The following is a 22804-nucleotide window of genomic DNA, read 5'->3' on the forward strand; positions in this document are numbered from 1 at the left end:
ATGGGGGCCCAGCATGCTGGGCGAGCTTCGAGTCATGGGGCAGCCGGACCTAATCAATGGGTGTGCACCGGCGTTGTGGCCACCCACTGCCGTGGGTGAGCCATGGCCATGGTCATCGGCACAGCAGGCAACCTTCCCTCATATCCAAGTACCTGGAACTCGTCCCTGTGCGGCCAGGCTTGGGGTTTAAAGACTCCTAGAGGTCCCACCCAAGCCCCACCCTGCCTCCTCTGGCCCTCCTGTCTGGTCACCCGAAAGTGGAGCGGGAGGTCACAGTCGGGCAAGGATGAGCAGATCGGCAGTGGGCCAACCTGTCGTGGTGCTGCAGGATGAGAGCCTGGCATCCATTTGTATGAAATCCTGATGGTCTTGGCTGACTCCCAAGTGTGGAAGTTAGATGGGGTGCAGGTCCATCTTGCCACACAGGTGGGATGGGCAGCACTACCTCCCCAAGCCTCTCCTGCACCGGCAGGTATGGGCTGAGGTCTGCGAAATAAAGTCACCTGTAACCCTGAGCAGTGGATCACTCGGCTTGCGTGTTGATGAAGAACGGAACTAGCTGCAAGAATTAGTGTGAATTGCAGGACACACTGATCATCGACACTTCAAACACACCTTGCAGCCCTGGGTTCCTATCTGGGCTATGCATGTCTGGGGTCGCTTTAATGTCAATCGCCCTAAGGACCCTCCCCGATGCGCAGTTGGGGCGATCACAAGGACACCATTCCCTTTGTCCTCCTACGGTCATATCTCGATCAGCAAAGTTACAGAATTCCTGGACCCTGCACAGAGGCTTTTTGCCGCTACGTCCTGGCCTCCCCGTTTCCCCACCTCATGGGTTCCTGGAGGGCCAGGTGACTGGCATGCCCTGGTGGTCGGGGTGGTAGTGGCAGTGGCCTAAAAACCTTACGCACCTTCCCCTACCCAGCCAGCCATGCCACGCTCGTGTATCTGTAGTGTCCCATGGCTGCCTGCGAGGGACAACCCTGGAGCGCAGGCCTCACGACCATGTCAGGCGGGAAACCTCTCCCCATGTAGGACTCTACGCAGATTGGGACAGTGCAGAGTCACCCCCGGGCCCGAGGACAGCCGCCTGAGCTTCGGCTCACCGACTACGATCTCAGATCAGACGTGGCGACCTGCGGAATTGAAGCATACTACTAAGCAGAGGAAATTAGACTAACCAGGATTCACTCAGTAAACGCCAAGTGAAGAGGGAGGAGCCCAGTGCTGAATCCCCATCTGGCGGCGAGCACAGTAAATGTGGTGTACAGAAAACTGACTCTGTGTCATCACCCAGGGTGCCCAAGTCCTTCTGACCGGCGCTCACCCCGTGGATGGAGTTAGGCTGGTAGCAGCCCCCGGCATGCCAGTACCGGGCCTTCTTGGAGTTGGGTTGCTTGGGAATGCAACCGAAAGTAGGTGGTAAAGTCCATCTAAGGCTAAATATGGTTGCGAGAACGATAGCCAACAAGTACTGTAAGGGAAAATTGTAAAGAACTTTGAAGAGACAGTACAAGAGAGTGTGAAGCCGCCACGAGGTGAACAAGTGGGATCCATGCAGTCCAGCTGGGGGATTCACCATGGCAGGCAGGTTGGTCAGCTGGAACAGTGGATCCCCTTGGGGGACCTCTGCCTGGGTGTACCCGGCCCATGCTTCTCAGGAGGGTACTGATCTAAGGCATATCAGGTTGCGGCCCCGCAATTTGCAGTCACCGTCTAGGCCATGGCTGTCAGGTTTAATGGTGGTACTGAGACATGTGCCCAGGTGCACTTCCCATGGGCCTGCCTGCAGGTTGCACTTGGGTCCCTTTGGCATTGGTATTGTGATGTGTGATGATTTCTTCCAATGTGTTAGTGGCCACATGTCAATGTGCTGGGTTGACATGCATGTCTCATGAATGTGACTCATCATTGTCCTAATGCTTGTGTGACAGTAGTCATGCTGATTGCACCCATGGCCCAGAGACATGAGGATGTGCAGTCCAACATGGAGGGGTCAGCACAAACTCCTGTCCCTGGGCCATCTGCTACAGCAGTGACCTCCTTCTTCGGTGCCTCCAAACAGACCAGTGCCCCACTACTGTCCAATGTGGCAATCCGAGATATGGTGCCGCCCGCGCTGGCGGGTATCGAGGGGCAGACGGCATCCATTTGCGATGCTGCACAAGCACCTTATGAGGAGATTATACAGGAGATGTAACCTATCTACAGCCAGACCCTCTCAGACGGTCCCATTGTTAGCACCTCCTTGTCTAACCAGAAACAAAAAAAGTATTACAGCGGAAAAAGTCATCCCCGCCATCCTACCCACGTTAAACGCTCTATCTGACAATCTAGACCCTAGTACTCTAGTTGAAGAATATAACAAGATTATGCTCAACACACTGGACAAAATCGCCCCGCTCAAACTTAGAAAAAGCAAACCTAAAGCGCATCTTAACAAATGGTTCACTCCCCAATTGAGAGATTTACGACTCCTAAAAAGAAAAAGTGAAAATTCCTGGAGACTGTCCCTCTATCGAAAATAAAGCAAAACTATCCTCTATCTCCTCTCACTTTAAAAAGAAGTGAACCTTGCCAAAAAGAACTCCTATGATGAACGTATCACTAACTCTAATTCTAGCATGAGAGAACTCTTCGCCATACTGAAGGAATTAGAGTCAGCAATAGCCACACCAGACTTAGTTACCAAGGATAAGACTTGGTGCACAGATATTCAAAATGCGCTAGCAAATAAAATAAATACACTTCAAACCAAAATACAACAAAAAAAAGATATGCTCAACCTTCAGCACTCCCCTAATACCCCTACACATAGTATCCCACCAGAGGCAAACAACAAATTTCACTTCTCTAAAACATCCCCACTAGAAGTAGAAAAAATCATTCTTTCACTCAAACCATCTAACTGCAAGGGCGATACTTGCCCAGCACAGTTAATAAAAGACGCTGCCAGAGACCTCTCACCATTTATTTCTAAATTAATCAATGCCTCCTTCACATCAGGCACTATCCCAGCCAATTTAAAACATTCCTGGGTGCTCCCACTTCTCAAAAAACAGACCTTAGACCCACTTATCCCAACCAACTACTGCCCCATTACCACTGTGCCATTCCTCCTCAAAATATTGGACAAAGCCGCCTATATTCAGATACAAAAACACCTTGACTTGTATAAGCTCCTAGGAGCAAAGCAATCTGGTTTCCGTCCACTTCATGGAACGGAAACCTCCTTAATTGATTTAAAGACACAGGTCGACGAGCTGAGGGATGGAGGAGGAATAGCACTCTTGCTACTACTTGAGCTCTCAGCAGCATTCGACTTGGTCGATCACAAGGTACTCTGCAAACACCTGGACTCTGCTGCCCATTTCTCTCCTGAGGCCATCAAGTGGCTAGAATCTTTCCTCAGCGAAAGAACAATGAGAGTTTTTTCACCTTCAGCCGCAGCTGACCCTACCCCTATATTATGTGGCGTTCCCCATGGTTCCTGTGTCTCGCCTACCCTATACAATATCTTCACCAAACCCTTGTTCGATGATCTGGACCTTCTGGGTATCACCTACACAAACTATGCAGATGATACACAGATTCTCCTCCCGCTTTCTGGGGATCATAGGAAGGACTCGGAATTGGTGAACAGGGTATATCTCGTTGTTCAAGCATGGATGGCCACACATGGCCTGTGCTTGAATGACGACAAGACGGAGTTGATAATCCTGGGAACACATATGAACACCAAAAAATTAGGTCAGGAATTCTCCTCATTCAACATTGATGGAAATCCTATCAGGGTCTCCAAGGAAGTAAAAACCCTTGGTTTCTACTTGGATTCCACACTATCATTCGACAAACAACTAAAATCCTTGGCCTCCACCACCGCCTACACCTGCAAACTGATAAGAGCAGGCAAGCCTTTCCTCTCTAATGACAGTTGCATGATCTTGGCTAGAGCACTTATCCTCTCCAGGATCGACTACTGTAATGCCCTTTACAGTGGCGCCAACAAATCTACCATCCAGAAACTTCAAACGCTCCAAAACAATGCTTTGCGAGCAGCGTTTGGCATAAATAAAAGAGCACACATTTCCACCATTAAACGTCAACACAAATGGCTATCTACAAACCACAAAATTCAATTAAAAATGATCTCCTTGACACATAAAGCTCTTAACAACGCCGCCCCAAGCTACCTCACGAACAAAATACAAAAAAAAACCTAAACCTCCATCAGACCTATTAGAGCTACCAACACTAACTGTCTGGTAGTACCTAGATTTAAACTAACCACGGTCGGTGGGAATAGTTTCCCTGTGAAGGCGGCTAAAACCTGGAATCTATCACCCAACAATCTAAGAGCAGATCAGCCGTACCCACTATTCAGAAGGAATGCTATCCAATATCTTATCTCCAACGACCACTAGATATAGGTTTATAGTATTCCCAGACCTGACACTGGTCCCTCTCCTCTGTCTCACGATATGTTATGCGTACCATCTTCTATGTAACTCATCGACCTGCACGATGATGGTCCTGCACATTTCTATACTATTACTGTATCTTGTATAATATGTATAACTTGTATAATATCTATAATATCCATTACTGTATCTTGTATAATATGTATAACTTTTACTGTATCCTGTATAATCTGTAACGATGTAAGCTTCGCATTATCCTACCTGCTGCGCCCGTCTACCTATGGGTCTGGAGCGCATTAGAAATAAAACAAACAAACAAACAAACAAACAAACAAACATCACAAGCAGATATGCTAATTTCTGGCATAGTTGGGGCTGCACTGCTCTTTCAGTGGGCTCTCTGGGCTGGCCACTGCAATGGCTCTCTCCTCCTCTTCCTCATCTGTGCCCCAGTCATCTTTCAGTCAGGCTTCCATGCCATCTACCACCACAGTCCCCTGTGCAGCAGTCCCACCATGGGCGAGTCTGGTTGTGTCTTCGTCCCTGCAGCGACACATGAGGTGGTCACTGTGCCTACGCACAGCGGCCTCCCATGAACAGGCAGTGGAGGGACAGCAGGCACTTCAGGGCAGTACAGGTGCCGGATTCCCTGACAGCTGTCATCTTGTCGGAGGGAGTCCATTCATAGGGCACTCACTCTCAGGCAGCAGTAGATGGTAGCAGCGAAGAGGCACATTCTACAGGGCATTGCCATCCAGAGGAGACACAGTGGATGCCAGGTGGCACAGTTCAGGCAGGGGTAAAATCTGCGGCTAGAGACTCTATTGTGGGCCAGGGTGCGATATGTGAGGCAGCATGAGGCGGAGAGGCGGCGGGAAAGGGATGCGGCTATCAGGAGGGCCAAGGCTGAGGTGGGGGAGAGAGTGGGTTGGGGCATCACTGTGTGTGTGTCATGTTATTACTGTGATGTTTGCTGGTGGATGAGTGTGCATGCTCCATGTGTGTGATAGATATTGCATCCATGCTCAATGAACATGGGTGCTCTCTTGTAGATGGGAGGAGGTGAAATGATTTGGGATTTATTTTTTTGACAGCTTTGTCATGCACATTTGTTGCTTGCCTACTTGTGTGCTTTGCAATACAAGCATGTTGTTTAATTGTGTACATGGTGTGGATGTGTGTGTGAGAGTTGCATGCTGTGGTTGAGTGTTTACTCCATTGGTGGATGTGTTCATGTGTGTTTGGTGACATTGGGAGCCATTACAAGTACGGCGGTAAGGGGTTAACGGCGCCAGTAAGGATGCCAGTGCCGTTAACCCCTTACCGCCCCATTACGAGGTTCCCTTGCGGGACCCGCTCCAAACCTCTAGTCAGACCAGACATCCTTTGCGGTTCCCGCAAGGGGACAAGGGAGCTAATAATGGGCCCATTATTAACGGGCCTGTTATTAGCTCCCTCTCCATTCCCATTGATCCCTATGGGGGCTTGAATGGGAATGGGGATGGGTATTTTGAATGGGGACTTACCGGGTCCTCCAAGGTTGGAATGACCCGGTAAGTCCCCATTCAAAGAACCCGGACCCGGACACGAGTTTGGAGGCAGCCATGGTGCTGATAGCACCATGGCTGCCTACAAACTCGTAAAGACCCCCATTGTGTGTTGTTAGTGCTTGATATGGTGGCATTATTTTGATTGGCTTGGACATATGCACATGTGTTTCACATGTAGGAGTGGGGCAGTCAGACAGCTGTAGGTGGCAATGGCTGTTTATCTGATTCCATTCCTTGTGCAAGGGTATTGTGTGTTTGGTATCAGTGTGTTATTGTTGTTTGTGGTGGTGTGTAAAATGTGTTGTAATGGTGTTTGGAGTCTCTCATTGGGGGTTGGTACTCACTTGTTCATGTGTCTTGCAAAAAGTTCCACATGGTTTAGTTGGTAGTTGTATCTAGTGACAGCTCATTCACCTCTGCCCATTTGCTACTGGGGTTGAGTTCATTTTACGTTGAGTTCCTTTCTGGTCCACCAATGTTTAGATGCTCCTTTGGCAGTTGCTTGTTAATGTGGATGTGCCTTGTGACAAACTTGAGGGTACTCTCACATCTACTCCCCGGGGTTCTTCTGTTCAGGTGACCAGGGAAGGGCCATTGCTTTTGGATCCTGACTCTGGGGGTGGACAAGCGAGAGAGGTTCACCTGGATGGAGGGTCCTTGCGGTTTGGGGAGAGAGGACCTGAGGGCGAGACATGGTATCCCCCCTTTCCTAACACTGACCTATCTGACCCGTCCTCAGCCTTTGTAGGTTAGATGCAATCCCAACCCATAATTCCCCATTCACCCCTACCTGGTACTGAGATGAAGAAGAGGGAACTAGGAGTAATGCAAACTTCCTATGTGAAACACCACTATAGTACTGGGATGATGAAGAGGAGTATGCAGACTTCCACTACTGAAGGTCAGGCATGTCCCAGTAATTGGATTGGCTATGGTCAGCTAACAACACACAACCGAGACCCATTAACAAGGCTCAGGTGTATAAAAGGTGGAGCCCATGGGTGGCGTGGTTTGGTGCCAAGTAAGATGGCTGCCTAACCCATAGGCTCTGTCTCACAGACTACTAAATAAGGCCTTTTTTTTCGATCTCTCTGTCTTTTTCCTTACTCGTTTTTTATTCACTGATGCTCAATGAAGGTTCCCCGACGCTTCCTGCAGAGCTCCCGTCATCGCTGCATCTTTCTGTACCCACGGTGAGGTGCTGCGCTTCCTGAATGCTCATAGCAGCGACTTGAGCCCGCCTCGCGTGAGGTAATCACTGAATCACTCCCAGTGTGACGTGCCGGCTGCGAGGGCGGCCTTTCAGGCTTCCTCTTTCACACACGCCACCTTCTGTTCATATTTAAAGGGGCGCTCGTCGTTATGGGCTTTTATTAATTTCTGAGTAACTCTTAAAGCAGCAGAATTTGCATTTTACTGTGTGAATGAACATTACGGAACGTTTCATGTTTACTGATATAAAAGACTGATATTGCAATAAGCTACAACGCTGGACATTTTTTACTTAAGAGGCGGAGGATTGACTCTGAGAGGCAGTAATAACCCTCTGCTTACTTTCTTTTACCCATTTGGTTCTGGGTCATACACTTTTCCGCCATTAAACCTTACTGGGTACAGAAATACAGGAATTATTGCTATGTAAAGCTTTCTTCTTGTGTCCTGTCAGCAATGCTTTTTATACTGAATTAATGCTAAGTGATCAAATAAAGTGCCCTGGTAAATATTATATTAAAAGCTGGAAGGTATTGTGCTGCTGGGACCCCTTTAATAACTATAACACAATGAGTGTCTCTCGGTGGCTGGACACTTTTTGCATCTTCTTCCATCAGTATTTTATTCCTTAAGTTAACTTAACTCATTTTCAGGCTGCCCCCGGCCACCTCCTCTCCCTCTCTCATCTCTGATTGCCTAACTGCCATTCAAGATTGGTGTGCCGCCAATGATCTTTGTCTGAATGCCAGCAAGACAGAGATCCTCCTCATTGGCACCCCTTCACCATCCTTTCCCCTCACTCTCTGGCCAACATCACTTGGCCCTCCTCCTACACCCACTTGCGAAGCTAAGAACTTTGGGGTCACCTTTCCTTCTCCGCCCACATCTCTGAGGTCTCTAAAAAGTCAAAGTTCCTACTGCACCTCCTCAGAGGTACTCTGCCTTTCCTCTCCTTCCCCCAGAAGCTCATGGTATCCCAAGCTCAGGTTCTCTCTAGGTTGGACTATTGTAACAGCCTCTTTCTAAATCTACCTGCCTCTATTCTCCACCCTCTGCAACTAATTCAGAACAGGACTGCGAGACTTGTCCTTGGCCTCAAGCCATGGGATCGTATCTCTCCAGCTCTGAAATCTCTCCAGTGGCTCCCAGTGGATGCACGGATTAAATTAAAAACACACTGCATTGTCCACAAGGCTTTCTGGGGCCTGGGCCCAAAATACTTTCAGCTATTTCTACGCAAATACCTCCCCTCCCGAGCTCTTCACTCCTCTACCTCTAACTCCCTCAGGGTCAGTCATTTTTCAAAGAAATGAGCTGGGGGTAGATCTCTGTCTTCGGCTGGGGCCTCCCTCTGGAACAGCCTCCCTGCCACTCTAAAACTTGAGGAGAATTATCTCCGGTTCTGGAAGCACCTCAAGACCTCCCTCTTTTCTTCTGCCTTCGCTCCCCCTCTCCCCTGCTGGTCTGTTCTCTCTTGGCACCATGCACCTGGCCACCCTCTGTCCTAAAGGCCCAGGTACCTGCTCACCCTGCTAACCTCCCACACTGCCTCCTGGCCACCCCTTACACTGGGGTCTGCATCTGTACCCATACAGTCCCCCCCTTTTTCTTCCTGCACTTATCAGACCTACACTGTCTGCTGCCTTAAACCTAGCACTTGCAAATTGCTGGCTGCACTACCACTGTTTTGCCTTTATTATTTATTTATTTATTATTATATATCTGTTAGTCCTCTGCTTCGCACTTTCCACTTCTCCCCCCTTCCATGCACTTTTCACCCCTCCCCCTCTCCCATGCACTTGCGCGTTCTCAATGTCACTGGGCCTAGTAAGATCGCTGTTTTGTTCTCCCCTTTTCCCCTCCCTTGCCTTGTCGCGCTCTGAAACACTTGTGTACGAGCACAATAGAAATAAAATATCAATATCAATATCAACTTTACCACTATAAAGTACTTTGACTGTCCGCTGTTGGTGCCTTCAAGTCATCCACAGGCTGCATCTCTCTATTATCATTGGCTCTACACTGGTCTTGTTAACTGTTTGACCTATAAAATGGCTTCCACGAAAAATAATCAGAAAACGGGACCTGCTATTAAAGATCCTATGCTCTCCTCCACCACCTTAAAAAGGCCCAAAAGTGACTGGCTACCACCGCTTGGCATAATCTGACCCCGCCATAGAGGCCATTTTATCCGAAATCAGGGCATTACAACCCTTCATTGAAAGCACGAATCAAAAGCTTCAGCAACTTGACAACAGATGGAGGGGATTTGAGGATCGTATGGAGGAAGTGGAACGTCAGGTAGGCCTAGTGGAAGACATATTACCTAAATTGGCGCAGTTGGAGAAATCGGTCAAAGACCTCCAAAGGCACAATGAGGATTTAGAAAATAGAGGTAGACGTAATAACCGTTGTATATCTGGGCTGCCAGAGGGTTGTGAGGGATCAGATTCCATTGCCTTCTTGAAGAAAATACTGCCTGCAATTCTTCACCTACCTCTGGATACTCCACTTAATATACAACAAGCTCATCGTGTTGGTCAGCTTAGATCCTCTGCCTCTCCTCAATCCTCTCCTAGAACTCTCATAATCTACTTATTAGAATTTTCTCAGCTTTTACTTATTATGGCTTCAGTCAAGGAAAACAAATCTGTAACTTGGCATGGCCATAAACTACATTTCACAAGATGTAGCTAAATGTACTGCTCTACGCAGGAAGGGATTCCTATCGCCAAGTCCAGCGTTGAAGCAGCTTAACATTTGATATGGCTTGTTTCACCCTTTCTCATTCAAGGTCACACATAATGATCGTTCTACCATGTTCGATGATCGAACTGACTTAAAAGCATTTATACATTCCATCAAGACTGAAAGTATGGACACATCTTCTACGGTGAATCCATCCACCTCTGCTGGAACTTAACCCAATTTTTTATTTTTATTTTTCATTTTCTCTCTTCTTTCTTTTTATTTCCTTCTTGTTATGCTTGCTCAATGACTCTAATTTAATGCTGTCCTTATAATTTCTTTTAAATGTTGATGAGACGATACTGATGGGATGCCCCTCTTCCGCTGTATGCTGACTTTCTCCTTTTGTCAGACGTCACCGGTTCTCAATATTTTTCCTCTTCCTTCTTCCTATCTATCCCATGGCCTGATTTCTCTCTTTCTATTCTTCTTCCTTCTCATATGCTGAGGCTTACGCTGTATCTGATTCTAATGTTATGTGGTTTATGCTCACCTCAGTATGGACATATGCTGAGACTCATGATACTTCTCATTCTAATTTTTTTTCGTTTTTGTTGTCCTTAGTGCGAAATAAGATATATCAGGTCTCCCCCCCCACACTCCCCTCTTGATTCCTCTTGTGTTCTCCTCCTGTGTCTCACCTCTGATTCAGGGTAATTCAATTGCATTTTGAATGTAAGGTCTCATAATAAGGTCATATCACCTCATATTCCCATAAATGTCTTTTAAATGTGTTAGTTGGAACATAATGGGGTGCAACAACACCATCAAGAGGTGTAAGGTTCTGTCTCATCTAAATAAACTCAAACCTTCTGTGGCATGCCTGCAGGAAACACATTTATCTACTGCAGAAGCTATGAAGCTTAAATCCCTGTGGGTTAAAGAAGTCGTTGCAAGCCCAGCTGTTGCCAAGAAAAATGGTGTTGCAATATTACTCAGGAAAAACTGTCCTTCAAAATTCTAGACAAAGATGTGGATACTGAGGGACGCTGGGTATGGGTGTAGCTTTTGTTTGATTCCATACACGTGTCAATTCCTAACATTTATGCACCTACCCAACCTGATCCTCAGTTCTGGATAAATGTTAAGAAAATGATTATCAGTAATAACCTGATTATGTGTGGGGATGTCAATCAAATCATGGACCTGTTTTTGTATAGAAAATCCAGTTGTGTATTCAAATTGTCCAAATCTCATAAGTCGTTTCTAGGGTCTCTCTGAAACTGGTCTAATTGATTTCTGGAGACGTTCGCATCCAACACAACTCGATTACACATTTCACTCTCTCCCACACAATACACTATCCAGTCTAGACTATGTCTTCACCTCCAAAACCCTCACTGGAACCATTGTTGACTCTACCAGTTCCAATAGTATTATCTCTGATCATGCCCCTGTCAGTACCTCTTTTATTTTTGATGACATTACCAGACCTTCTTCACAATGGAAATTCAATAATTACTTATTACATGATCAACAATTTATCTTATCTGTCCAATCTTTCTTGCAGCAGTTCTATGACAATAATCATGATGCAGATACATCAGTGGTTAATAACTGGGATGCCTTTAAGGCTGAACTTAGATGTTACATTATGGCATATTCGGGTAGGATGAAAAAATGTGTAAAAAGCACCTTGATGAGCTATACTATAAACTTACATCTACTGAGAAATCGTACTATCAAAACTCCAACACCACTAATCTTCAACTGGTTATGGCTTTACATTGTCAAATGAATAATGAATTCACCAACCTTGCTGCTGGCACTATACTCAAATATAAAACTAAGGTGTATCAAACTTCAAATAAGGCCGGAAAGTCACTTGCCTTATACCTGAAGAAAAGAAAGGTTTTTTATCTCTCACATCAAAGATGCCTCTGGTAATATACTCAATCACTCAAAGGATATCCTGAACTGTTTCAAATATTCTATAAGCATCTATATACCCCCGACTCCACCATCTCTACTGATAGCATTCAATCTCTCCTAAACAAAAGTAATAGATTATCATATCCACAGGTGGATCTCTCTCATCTAGACAATGATATCACTCTGCAAGATATTTCTAATGCTATTAAGGGTTTAGATAAAGGTAAGACCCCTGGCCCAGATGGTCTTTCTGCTGAACTCTTTAACTCTCTTGCTTACTCTTTTGCCCCCAAACCTAAGCCATACTTTATCTCAAACAAATCCTCCTCTGGCTCATTCTCTGAAGCCCTGCTTATGTTATTCCCCAAACCTGACAAAGACCCTACTTGCCCAAGTAACTATCGCCCAATATCCCTTATCAATGTGTAAAGTAAACGTTTTGCCAAAATTCTAGCAAATAAAATTGAATCCTCCCTCCCGGCCTTGATTAAATCTGATCAAGTCGGATATGTGAAAGGACACAACATCTCCTCCAACGCTAGATTATTCCTAGATGCCCTCTATATTGTTTCTAAAGAAAAAAAGATAAGTAGGGTTATGCGGCAATTGCTCTTGATGCTCAAAAAGCCTTTGATGGGGTTAGTTGGGACTTTATGTTCCAATCCCTTAAATGGCATGGGTGTGGAGAAAAATGTATATCCTATGTCAAACTTCTTTATTCATGTCCCAAATCCTCTATTTGTATTAATGGCCAATCCTCTTCCTTTTTTCCTCTGTTAAGAGGTGCACAGCTGTCTTCTTTCTCCCATTCTGCATATTCTCTCGCTAGAGCCTTTACTTGAACTTATTAGATCCAACAGAAACATACCTGGAATACCCGCTGGCTCATCACATTTTAATATCGCAGCTTATGCGGATTATGTCCTCATTTTTATCAAAAATCCTAAGCTCCACCTTCCCCACTTGCTTGACTCTCTCCATCAGTTTAGCCAAGTTTCAGGTTATAAACTTAATAAAGAAAAATCAGAAATTCTCCCCCGTAACTTCTTTTGTCTTAAACATGAGCTGGATTCTTTTGGTCTGAAGTGGTGTTGCGAGTCTATAAAATATTTAGGTATTAGCTTTGCCCCTACTATACACAACACTGTTAAACTCAACATGCAAATTCTGCTAGATAAAGATCTCACTTCCAAATGGTCCCCCCTTTATCTCACTTGGTGGGGCCAACTGGACATTATCAAAATGATGATCTCCCCTATTATCCTGTACTATCTTTAGCTCCTTCCTGTTCCTCTGCCTCTTTCTTTCTTCAAACTTATCTATTCCATTCTACTTAATTTCCTCTGGGGTCCTGGCAAATGTGAAAGAATTGTGGTGGCCAAATTAAAAGTTCCGTATGATATGGGGGGTGTCAGTTTCTCGGACTTTAAACTTTATCATTCAGCCTTCATTCTAAAACAGTCCCGATGTTGATTTAACTCCTCACTTTTGTCTGACACCCCCTCCTGGTTTAGGTTAGAAAAGAATTAGGTTTTTCCTCATGATCCAGCTAATCTCATCTATATATTCAACCACATCTCCTTGGCCTTGTCGGATCCTATTAAAGCCTCTGTTGCTGCCCTAAAAATATTTCTATTCCCACATAACACATCCCCTAACAAAAACCTATCCCCCTTGCTTTGGCTTAACAAAAACATTGTTATCAATAAGAGAACATTGAATCGGAAATCTTGGATAAAAAAAGGCATACAATTTATTCAACAAATCATTAATGGCTCTGTTATTCTTCCATTTCAACAACTAACACACTCATTTGCTATCCCTAACACTGATTTTAACTTTTACAATAAATTAATCAACTCCTGTCTTGATGCTCTCCATCACTTCTCAAATAACATCCTCTCACCTGATGTTTTTAGACTTTGGCAAATATCCTCATCCTCTGACCTTAATGCTTCAAAATTCTATAAAGCCCTTACCACAAAACCAGTTGCTCAACCAGTTCGGTCTTTATGGGAAACAGACTTCGGGGTGGTCTTTGATAATCATACATGGCCCTCAATATTCTCCAAAGTCAAAAATATCTCTGTAGTCGCCAACATAATGCAACATTTTCTTTTTTTCATTCTTAGAGCCTTCGTCAATCTGGTCAAATTATCCAAATCCAAAAGTAGTTTGAGTAATGGCTGTTGGACCTGTGGTTATCCCTCAGCCTCTTATGAACACATGTTTTTAAAATGTCCCTATGTCTTCTCGTTTTGGCAAGATATTTGGAAATACCTTAAACTTATATTTAAGATCAAAGTCCCTTTATCCTTTTTGGACATTCTCTTAGGAAGCCTCACTATTGAATGTTGTGTCCTGCAAATCTTCAAAAAACGATATGATCTATTCATTATTATTGAAACTCATAACTATCAATTGGAAGAACTCATGTTTACTCTGCATCAGAAGCTGGTGGAACAATATCTGCAACATTCAAAGAATCGAACAATGTATGGCCAATTCACAAGACTCAGTTCCTAAATATAATGCAAAATGGTCATTCTTCATTCGTTACTTGGACTGTTTCAATGCTTCCACACATGGTTCATAAACCTATTTAGGTACAATCTATATACTGGATACTTCTTTAAGTTATAACTAATAGCACTTCATGCCTCATAAATAACGTTATATTGCTGTCTATATTCCCCTCCCATGCCCCCTTTCCTCCTCCTGATCCTCCTACTTCTTGTTTGTCTCCCATGTCTGTCCCTCCCCATTTATTACATTTCTGGTTTATGATAGTATATCTTATTGAATAGTTGCATGTTTTACCTTATCTGAACATTGTTTTTTGTTATCCTGTTATTCTAAACCCCTTTGTTATCTAATGTTCACTTGCCCAACCCATATCCAATTGTTTTGACCAGATTTCTGTTTTATATTACCATTATCTTGTGATTACAAATCTAATAAATATTATTAAAAAATGTTTAAAAAAGGTGGAGCCCAAATCAAGGCAGGAGGAGAAAGCCGCTTTGGGGAAAAGCACAGAGAAAGGCGCTTTGGTGGAAGGAGAGGGAGCTACCTTGGTGAAGGGAGACCAGGAGGTCAGGAGACTGTCAACAATCCCGTAGGACCCACAAGACTCGGAGCGAGCGAGTCGCGTGGTAGGTGCAGGACCGGGAACCTGTGAAAGTGAAGGAGGACAGCTGTAGCTGTCAAACAATTGAAAAGCAAAATGTCTGCAAGCCGCAGCCGCTCCAATTGTCGGGGTGTGCAGGGAATTGCCCGGCAAGGAAGCAAAGGCAAAGCGTGCTGCATTCCAGCTGGCAAGAAGGTGACCGAGAGCAGCAGGGACCGCTGCATTGGAGATGTGACGAGCCGGTGAGGGTCAGAGGACTGGGAAGAACCGGAGCTCTCCCAGGGAACCGCAGGCAAGTAGTGGTTCACAGAACTGAATGTAAGTACTCAATCTTGAATACCAAAGTGAACGTAAAGCACTGCTTGAATGCAATTACTCAATCTTGAACATATTACTGAACGATAAGTACAGTGTGAATGAAAATATGCAATATTAAATGCCAAGCAGAATGGAAGGTATTGTATGAATTAAAACCAAGGCATATTGGATACTGGCATATTAAATACTGAACAAACATTGGGGAAAAATCTGACAAGAAATGTCATATTGAGTGAAAACAGCATTGTGAACAGAACTAAAACAAAGAGCTTGACAAAACAATGTGGAGAATACTTGCAAAAGACTAATGTACAAGATTGTTGCAATAAAGGCCAAAGGGGGGAACTTATGGTTGCACAACCTGTGCTAGGTAGATCGTGTGGTCTGACAACTGCGCCTAGACCTGGGAGTTCCCCACTGTGAAATTCACATACAGTGCAAACCAAGTCAAGGAGAAACACAGGGCTCCTGGTTTCATGACCTGTGATGGGTGGACCGTGTGGTCTGACTGCTGCGCCTAGACCAGGGGGCCCTAAATGGTGACAAGCATGAGAAACTTTGTGTCAAGTCATATGAGTACTACAGTGAAATCTTGGGGAAGGGAATCCTGAGAACCTAAAGAACTGAGAAACGGTGTCTCGGGGAAGAGAACCTCAATAACATCTTTTTGTGAACTGTGTTAAATTGAACTTCCAAATTTGACAGAACATTGGTAAGACCAAAAACGATTGGAACTTTATTGAACCTGAAACAGAAGGCCCAAGAAGAACTTAAGCTGAGAGTAGCTTAGACTTTGTTTTTGAACACTTTTTTAGATGAGAGGACTCCCACACTTTGTTTATTTTTAGATATGAGGCCAAGCATATGTTTTTGACACAGACAGAACTTTGAGTTGGACTGACAGACTGAGGCTTTCCTTAGTTTACTTTAGGAAAGAGAAATCCATCCCTTAGTTATAGGGCAGGGTAGGCCTTTCACCACCCTGACAGTTTGTTGAAAATGGAGTTCTGTTGTCGGTGTCGTCTCTCTTGATACCATGCTTGTTTCACAGCCCACACTTCATTCATTGGTATGGATATTTTGCATTGTTGATGTTGAGGAGGGATGTGGCCTTCCTGTGGATGAGTGGACTACACTCATCACGTGTGCACTCAATGGTGGATTAATGTATCCCTCCAATGGTACGACCACCCTCCGGCACACATCTGCAGTCAGCATAATTGCGCATCACCTCTGCCACTGAATGCAGCTAAGTGCCATGATTAATTGTTAGGTGTAGATGGACATAGTATCACTCTCTGACAGCATTCACATTACCCAAACACAAGCATGTACTACTTGGGCCGTTACCACAGACTTACCCACCCCTACCTACCGACCTTTGCACAGATTAAAATGCACACACGCATTCTAAATGACTCAGACCAATCTCTGATTCCTCAGACTTCGGTCTTCCAAGGGCATTCACCTACAGTGCTTTGAGGCCATTGCAATGGAACAAAGGCACAATACAAATGCCACATTGTATTACTATGTCACATAAACATGGAGTGGTCAAAGAGTAGCTGGTGCAACAGTATGTGGTCCTGTTGATGTGCAGCTGAGTGTGCTCTTCCGGGAGTCATGGAAGAAGGTACGGTCCTGGATTCCATGGCAGTGCTCCCAATTGTTCAAGTTCCAGGAGGATATGTGGCAGTGTGTACTTCATGGTGGATTCAGGCCATAGGCGTTTAGGTAGGTTAGTGAGGAGGTCAGTTTGGGTGGTGGGAGGAGGGTGGACTAGCGGGGTGCTGCCTGGGGGTTTTGGGCAGAGGTCTGTGGGGGTGGAGAGAAGAGGGTGGACTAGCAGGGGGCTGCATGGGGTTGGGGCAGAGATCAGTGGGGGTGGTGGGAGGTGGTTGGACTTGAGGGGGCTGCCTGGGGTTTGAGGCAGAGGTCAGTGGGGGTGGTGAGAGGAGGATTGACTAGTAGGGGGCTGTCTGGGGTTAGGGCAGAGGTCAGTGGGGGTGGTGGGAGAAGGGTGGACTAGCAGGGGGCTGTCTGGGGTTCGGGCAGAGGTCAGTGGAGGTGGTGGTGGGAGGGTGGACTAGCAGGGGGCTGCATGGGGTTGGGGCAGAGATCAGTGGGGGTGGTGGGAGGTGGTTGGACTTGAGGGGGCTGCCTGGGGTTTGGGCAGAGGTCAGTGGGGGTGGTGGGAGGTAGCAGAATTTGAGGGGGCTGCCTGGAGTTTGGGGCAGAGGTTAGTGGGGGTGGTGGCTGAACTTGAAGGGGTTGCCTGGGTTTGGGGCGGAGGTCAGTGGGGGTGGTGGGAGGTGGCAGGACTTGAGGGAGCTTCCTGGGATTGGGGCAGAGGTCAGTGGGAGTAGTGGGATGAGGGTGAATTTGAGGGTGCTGCTTTTAGTTATGGGGTATGGGCTGCAGTTTGGCCAGGGTGTTGCTTTGAGTTAGGGTGGACGATGCGCATTTTGGCCGGGGTGCTGCTGCTTTGAGTTAGGGGAGATGATGCACAGTTTTGCTGGGGTGCTGCTTTGAGTTCAGGGTACGAGCCGCAGTTTTGCCGGGGTGTTGCATGAGTTACTGGGGATGGGCTGCAGTTTTGCCAGGGTGTTGCTTTGAGTTACGGGAGATGGTTGTAGTTTCGCTTGGGTGTTGTTTTTATATTATTGATATTTTATTTTATTTTTGCATTTATAGCAGTGTGTCAAAACCTCAGGTATCAGGGCACTAATTACAGTGGTTTAGTTTAGTCTAGTTTATTTATTTGTAACGCGCACCAAATCCTGGGGTAACTGGCGCCAGAACTTAAGAGAGTGTTACAGGCATACAAAGGATTACAACAAAGTACTGGTCGACCGGTGGTTACAAAAAGGTTGAAGATTGATACAATACAGGAAAAAAATACAGGTAGGTCAATAGACGAATCGCCGGAGGTTACAGTTTAGGCGAAAGTGCCAGGCTGACAGTGTTACATATAGAAATACAGACGAATTGAGCAGGCACATATGTTTTTGCAGAGCAGGTTGGCCGACCGTTAGTGTGTCTGAAGGTCCAGAACAAAGGTTCCATTCTGATGGTGAGGGGTAGGGCATTCCAATATTTCGCAGCTAGTACAGGGAAACTAGCTCCTCCAGCTCTTTTTAGTTTGAATCTCGGGATAGTGAGGCAATGCGAGTACAAAGCTCTGATAGGTCTGGCTGATTGGTGTTTAGTGAATTTGTCTGACAGGTACTAGCGGGCAGAGTTTGCCAGATATTTGTGAGTAATAACTAATGTACGGAGGTAAATTCTATCACGTACCGGGAGCCAGTGGGCATCCGGTCTGAAACTGGTGATATTGTTGGATCTGGGGCTGTTCGATGCAGATCTCAGGGCATTATTTTGTAAGACCTGGAGTCTGTTGAGGTTCCATTCAGAGGAGCCTAAAAAGAGGGTGTTGCAATAATCAATCTTGGAGAGTACTAGAGCCATGACTAAGGTAATGCAGCTGTTAGGTGACAGGAAAGATTTGCAAGCGTTAATCAGCTTTTTGGTGTAGGCAGTAGTGGAGGCAGTGGCACTCACTTTCTTCTTGAGTGATAGGGTGGAGTCTAAGTAGACTCCCAGGGTTTCGATTTCCTTGGCAACTTTAATCAAATTCCCATTGATGTCGAAGGACGTCTATCGTGGGTTTCATTTGTTTAGGCGTATTTGGGATCTGACGATCAGGAGCTCAGTCTCCTCGTCATTGAGACATAAGGCCTCATGACGACCCTTGCGGTCCGGAAAGAACGGTGGCGGTAAACCCGCCGCCACCGTTGTTTCCGGACCGCCTGATCCCGACCCCTGCAGGCGGGAGGTGATGTTCCCGCCAGGTCTGACCTGGCGGGTTTAACACCGCCCGCCTGCAGGCGGACGAGGAAACACCGGCAGCATTACAAGATGCTGCCGGTGTTTCCATGATCCCGATTCCCATTGAGTCCCATAGGACTCAATGGGAATGGGGATTTACACCATTCCGCCTCCGTGATTCCCGGAAAGCCGGGGTTGTGATGCCCCGGTAATTCCGGGAATCACGGAGGCGGAATGGTAATACGAGTCCGGCGTTAACCAGGCGGTTTTACCGCCTCGGTTAACGCCGGACTCGTAATGAGGCCCATAGACTATGGTCTGCCATCCATGCCTGAATTGCCAGATATATGTCATTAATCAATTTAGAGTCATCTTCTTAGCACACTGTCTGTTATAATGGTGATAAGCTTTCAATACTATTCTTCAAATAAAATATGATAGCTTAGGAGCATGTTTGTAACTATCGAGCCCACACAGTTGCAACCCATGTATAACCGAAATGAAAATCACTGACCTGTTCTTCGGATCGATTTTGGTGATAAAAAAGCTCACTGCAGTCTCCCTCACTATGCCTACTTAGACAGGCACAGAGAGAAAGCCCCAGGGAAACCCTCAGGGGAAGAAAACCCTGTGTAGCTAGAGAACGCAGTTGCAGATGTCCAGATGGAAGCTGGAGTGCGGCAGTATACAGAGGGCGCTGACTCTGGGACTGGCAGGAGGCTGCAGGAGAGACACGACAGTTAGAGCAAAAACTGACCGATGAAATAGAAGCCTGTTAGATCTGAAGGCATATCTCTTAAAGAACCTTGAAGACAGAAGGAATGAGTAGAGATCCCGCTCCGTCTGCTAAGTGAGTGATCTTTAGTTAAAGACAGAAGGATGAGCTGTTAGTACTATAAGAATGGAAAGAAGAATGAGAAGGAATAAGGGCTCTATTCTAAACGTACTCATATAACCCTGGAATGGTAGTACTCTCTGGGTGGCCGTGGATGGCTTTCGACGTTATTCGCAAATCAAACTGGGAACTGTAGTTCCGTGACAAATGTATTGTGGTTTGGCAGCTGAAAAGACTGCTGAGAAAGCAAGAAGTTTCCGATTCGTATTGCGTGAGACAGTAAGAGAAACTCGCCCCAAAAGGAAAACCTACATGCGAACTGACACATTGATCGCCCGATCTGATTTGGACGGAGGATGGCTCCGTGGGGAATCTGAGAGGGAAGCCAGTGATTCCGAAAAGGACACGGAGAAGTTAACAAGGAAAGTAAAGCTAGATAGTAGTTAGTGAATAAGGAATCCTAAATTCTAACTCACGGAGCGTAGCTGCCATAAACAGTAGCAACGCGCGGCGATGCTGCAGACAGGGTCTGAAGTACGTCTTCCGGGAAGGAAGGAGGAGTGTCCCCCTCAGAATCATGCCAATTACGACCATGTCGGCATTTGCTGCAAGGGTGTCTGTGAGCATTGTTAGCTCCTCGGTGGAAAAACTTTTCCTTGCGCTGGCGGTCAGTTGTTTTTTTAATAGCCTTAGGCATGGCGAGGGTGTCCTTGTGGCTTTCCAATAGCAAAGAACTCAAAACAGGTCCAGGGGGCAGAGGATGGCAATGGATTGTGTTTTTAAAGATGGCCGCTGTGCTCCTTCCAGTTCCTGTGCGATGACGCTATTTCCGGTTCCGCTAGTTAACGGTGACCGCTAATTGCGATCGCCGTTATTAGCGGTGACTGCTACTTGCATGTTGCGGGAGGTCGGAAGTGCTATCAGCGCTTTCATCGGTGCCGCTAAGGGTCTTTTTGGGGTCTTTAGGGGCATGGCGGTAGGGTCATTACCGGCATGGCGCTATGCTCGTGTCCGCGTACTCGTAATGGTACGCTATTAGCGGCCTCTTGCAAAGGCGGACACGTTAATAGCGCCATGCTGGTAATTTGCGATTTTTACGGCACAACATGTAATGAGGCCCGTTGTCTGGTAATACACAGTCGGGAGTGAATAACAGAGAAGATAGGGAAGCAACGTAGACTGGTGCCCCACTACAGTGTGACAAGAGGTTAATAATTACTGTCAAGGATAGTAGGTATCAATGAGCTGGTATACAGGGCGTGACAAAAAGGGGCTTGTTCAGCGTTAAACAGTGGGCCAGAGTACAAAGTGCAACAAAAGTAGGCTAGTTCAGCATTGAACAGTGGGCCAGTGTACAAAGCGCACAAAAGTAGGCTAGTTCAACGTTAAACAGTGGATCAGTGTACAAGGCACACAAAAGTTTTGCCGGGGTGTTGCTTTGAGGTATGGGGGATGGTTGCAGTTTCGCCACAGTGCTGTTTTGAGTTAGGAGGACGATGCAGTGTTGGGGCGCTGTATGGTGGTGTAACAGTGTAAAGTTGATTACTTGTTGGTATTCCTTGATTACTTTTTGACATTTGCCCTGCGCAAAGATTGATAGTGCTAGTTTTTGCTTGCATGGGGGCGTGTTGTGGGCGTTGTGGGTGCAACACGTTATTCTTTGCGCTGCAGGTTACTTTGCGCTTTAGAATGCCTGAATCAGTGCCCAGCATTAAACTTTTTGCACATGCAATGTTCTTTTTAGCGCACAGTAGTTTGTGTGGACTTGGCGCTTTTTCTATCAATTCGGCCCAAAGCTAGCTATTATCGCCACATTTTGGGCCCACAGTGCCAGTAGTTGTTGTAAGGTAGGCAGCCGAATTGTCCATCAAAAACAAGGGGGTGATAGCCATTGCACCTTGGTGTACCGTCTGGGCTGCCACTAGTTGTTTTTAAAGGAGGCTAGCATTGCACAACTCGCATGAGTCTATTTCCCTTACAGACAAACTACAAGCTCAACATTAATTACCAGGAGTCAATTGCTGGATGAGAGACGGAGCCAAGGGGAGCTTGAGGTGAGTAGGTAGGTGGGAGGTAAGTGTGAGTGGTTAGGAGGGGAGTGTTCAGGACACAGATCGGATGGGTGCGGGACACGGGTGGGGCAAGGGGGATAAGTGCAGGGCTCGGGGAGCGGTGGGGCAGGCGGGGGAGGGCAGAAAGAACTATCTTGTAGTAGGAAGGTATTTACAGTGGCAGTATTCACACGGAATACCCCCGGAGGTATATAACCCCGACCCTTTAATGGCAAACTGGCGGTACCAAACTGTTTTACTAAACCTACTGGGCTGTAATGATCCTAGATTCTCGTTCTGTTGTTTGCATTATTCGTCAATATCACTACTGAGCTTTTTCCCTATGATTTCCTGATTGAAAGATTTTCCCAGATCAGTTTTTTTTTTCATATTATTGTCACTATCATTCAGGGTTTCATCATATTGGTTTCTTCTTATTTACACAATAGTGTTTAGACACCGTTGCACCATTCACCTTGACACGTAATTACACATCATCAAGCTTACTTTCGTACTCTGATAGTTCGTGCTCGCTTTTCTTGATTGGTGAGTCGTGCGTGGGTTGCGGAAGCGGCTGGTTTGTTTTTACAGCCGTCCCTGCAAATTGGCGTTGTCACCCGCAATGATTATTCTATTATCTTTGCAATTATCTCTAACGCTTTGCCAGGGGAAGGCCCTCGTAACACTGCGCCCATTGTGTCTTGCGGTCAGTCATGACAGAGCCTAACCCTGTCTCCCATATCCTTGTACACCCAATCTAATCTTCGGACACACTCCCGGGATTAGAGCCCCCATTATGTTTGGCAGATTGTGAATGGAAACCCTGCATGTGCTAA

The 22804-nt window shown here is 46.1% G+C and overlaps 1 pseudogene; it reads left to right on the forward strand.

Annotated features, from left to right (window-relative positions):
• Nucleotides 1–507: 507 nt before the first annotated feature.
• Nucleotides 508–660, forward strand: LOC138568596 (5.8S ribosomal RNA; annotated as a pseudogene).
• Nucleotides 661–22804: the final 22144 nt, after the last annotated feature.

The sequence above is a fragment of the Ambystoma mexicanum genome, chromosome 2p (assembly GCF_040938575.1).
Source record: "Ambystoma mexicanum isolate Mex_15411 chromosome 2p, UKY_AmexF1_1, whole genome shotgun sequence".
NCBI classification, from domain to species: Eukaryota; Metazoa; Chordata; class Amphibia; order Caudata; family Ambystomatidae; genus Ambystoma; species Ambystoma mexicanum.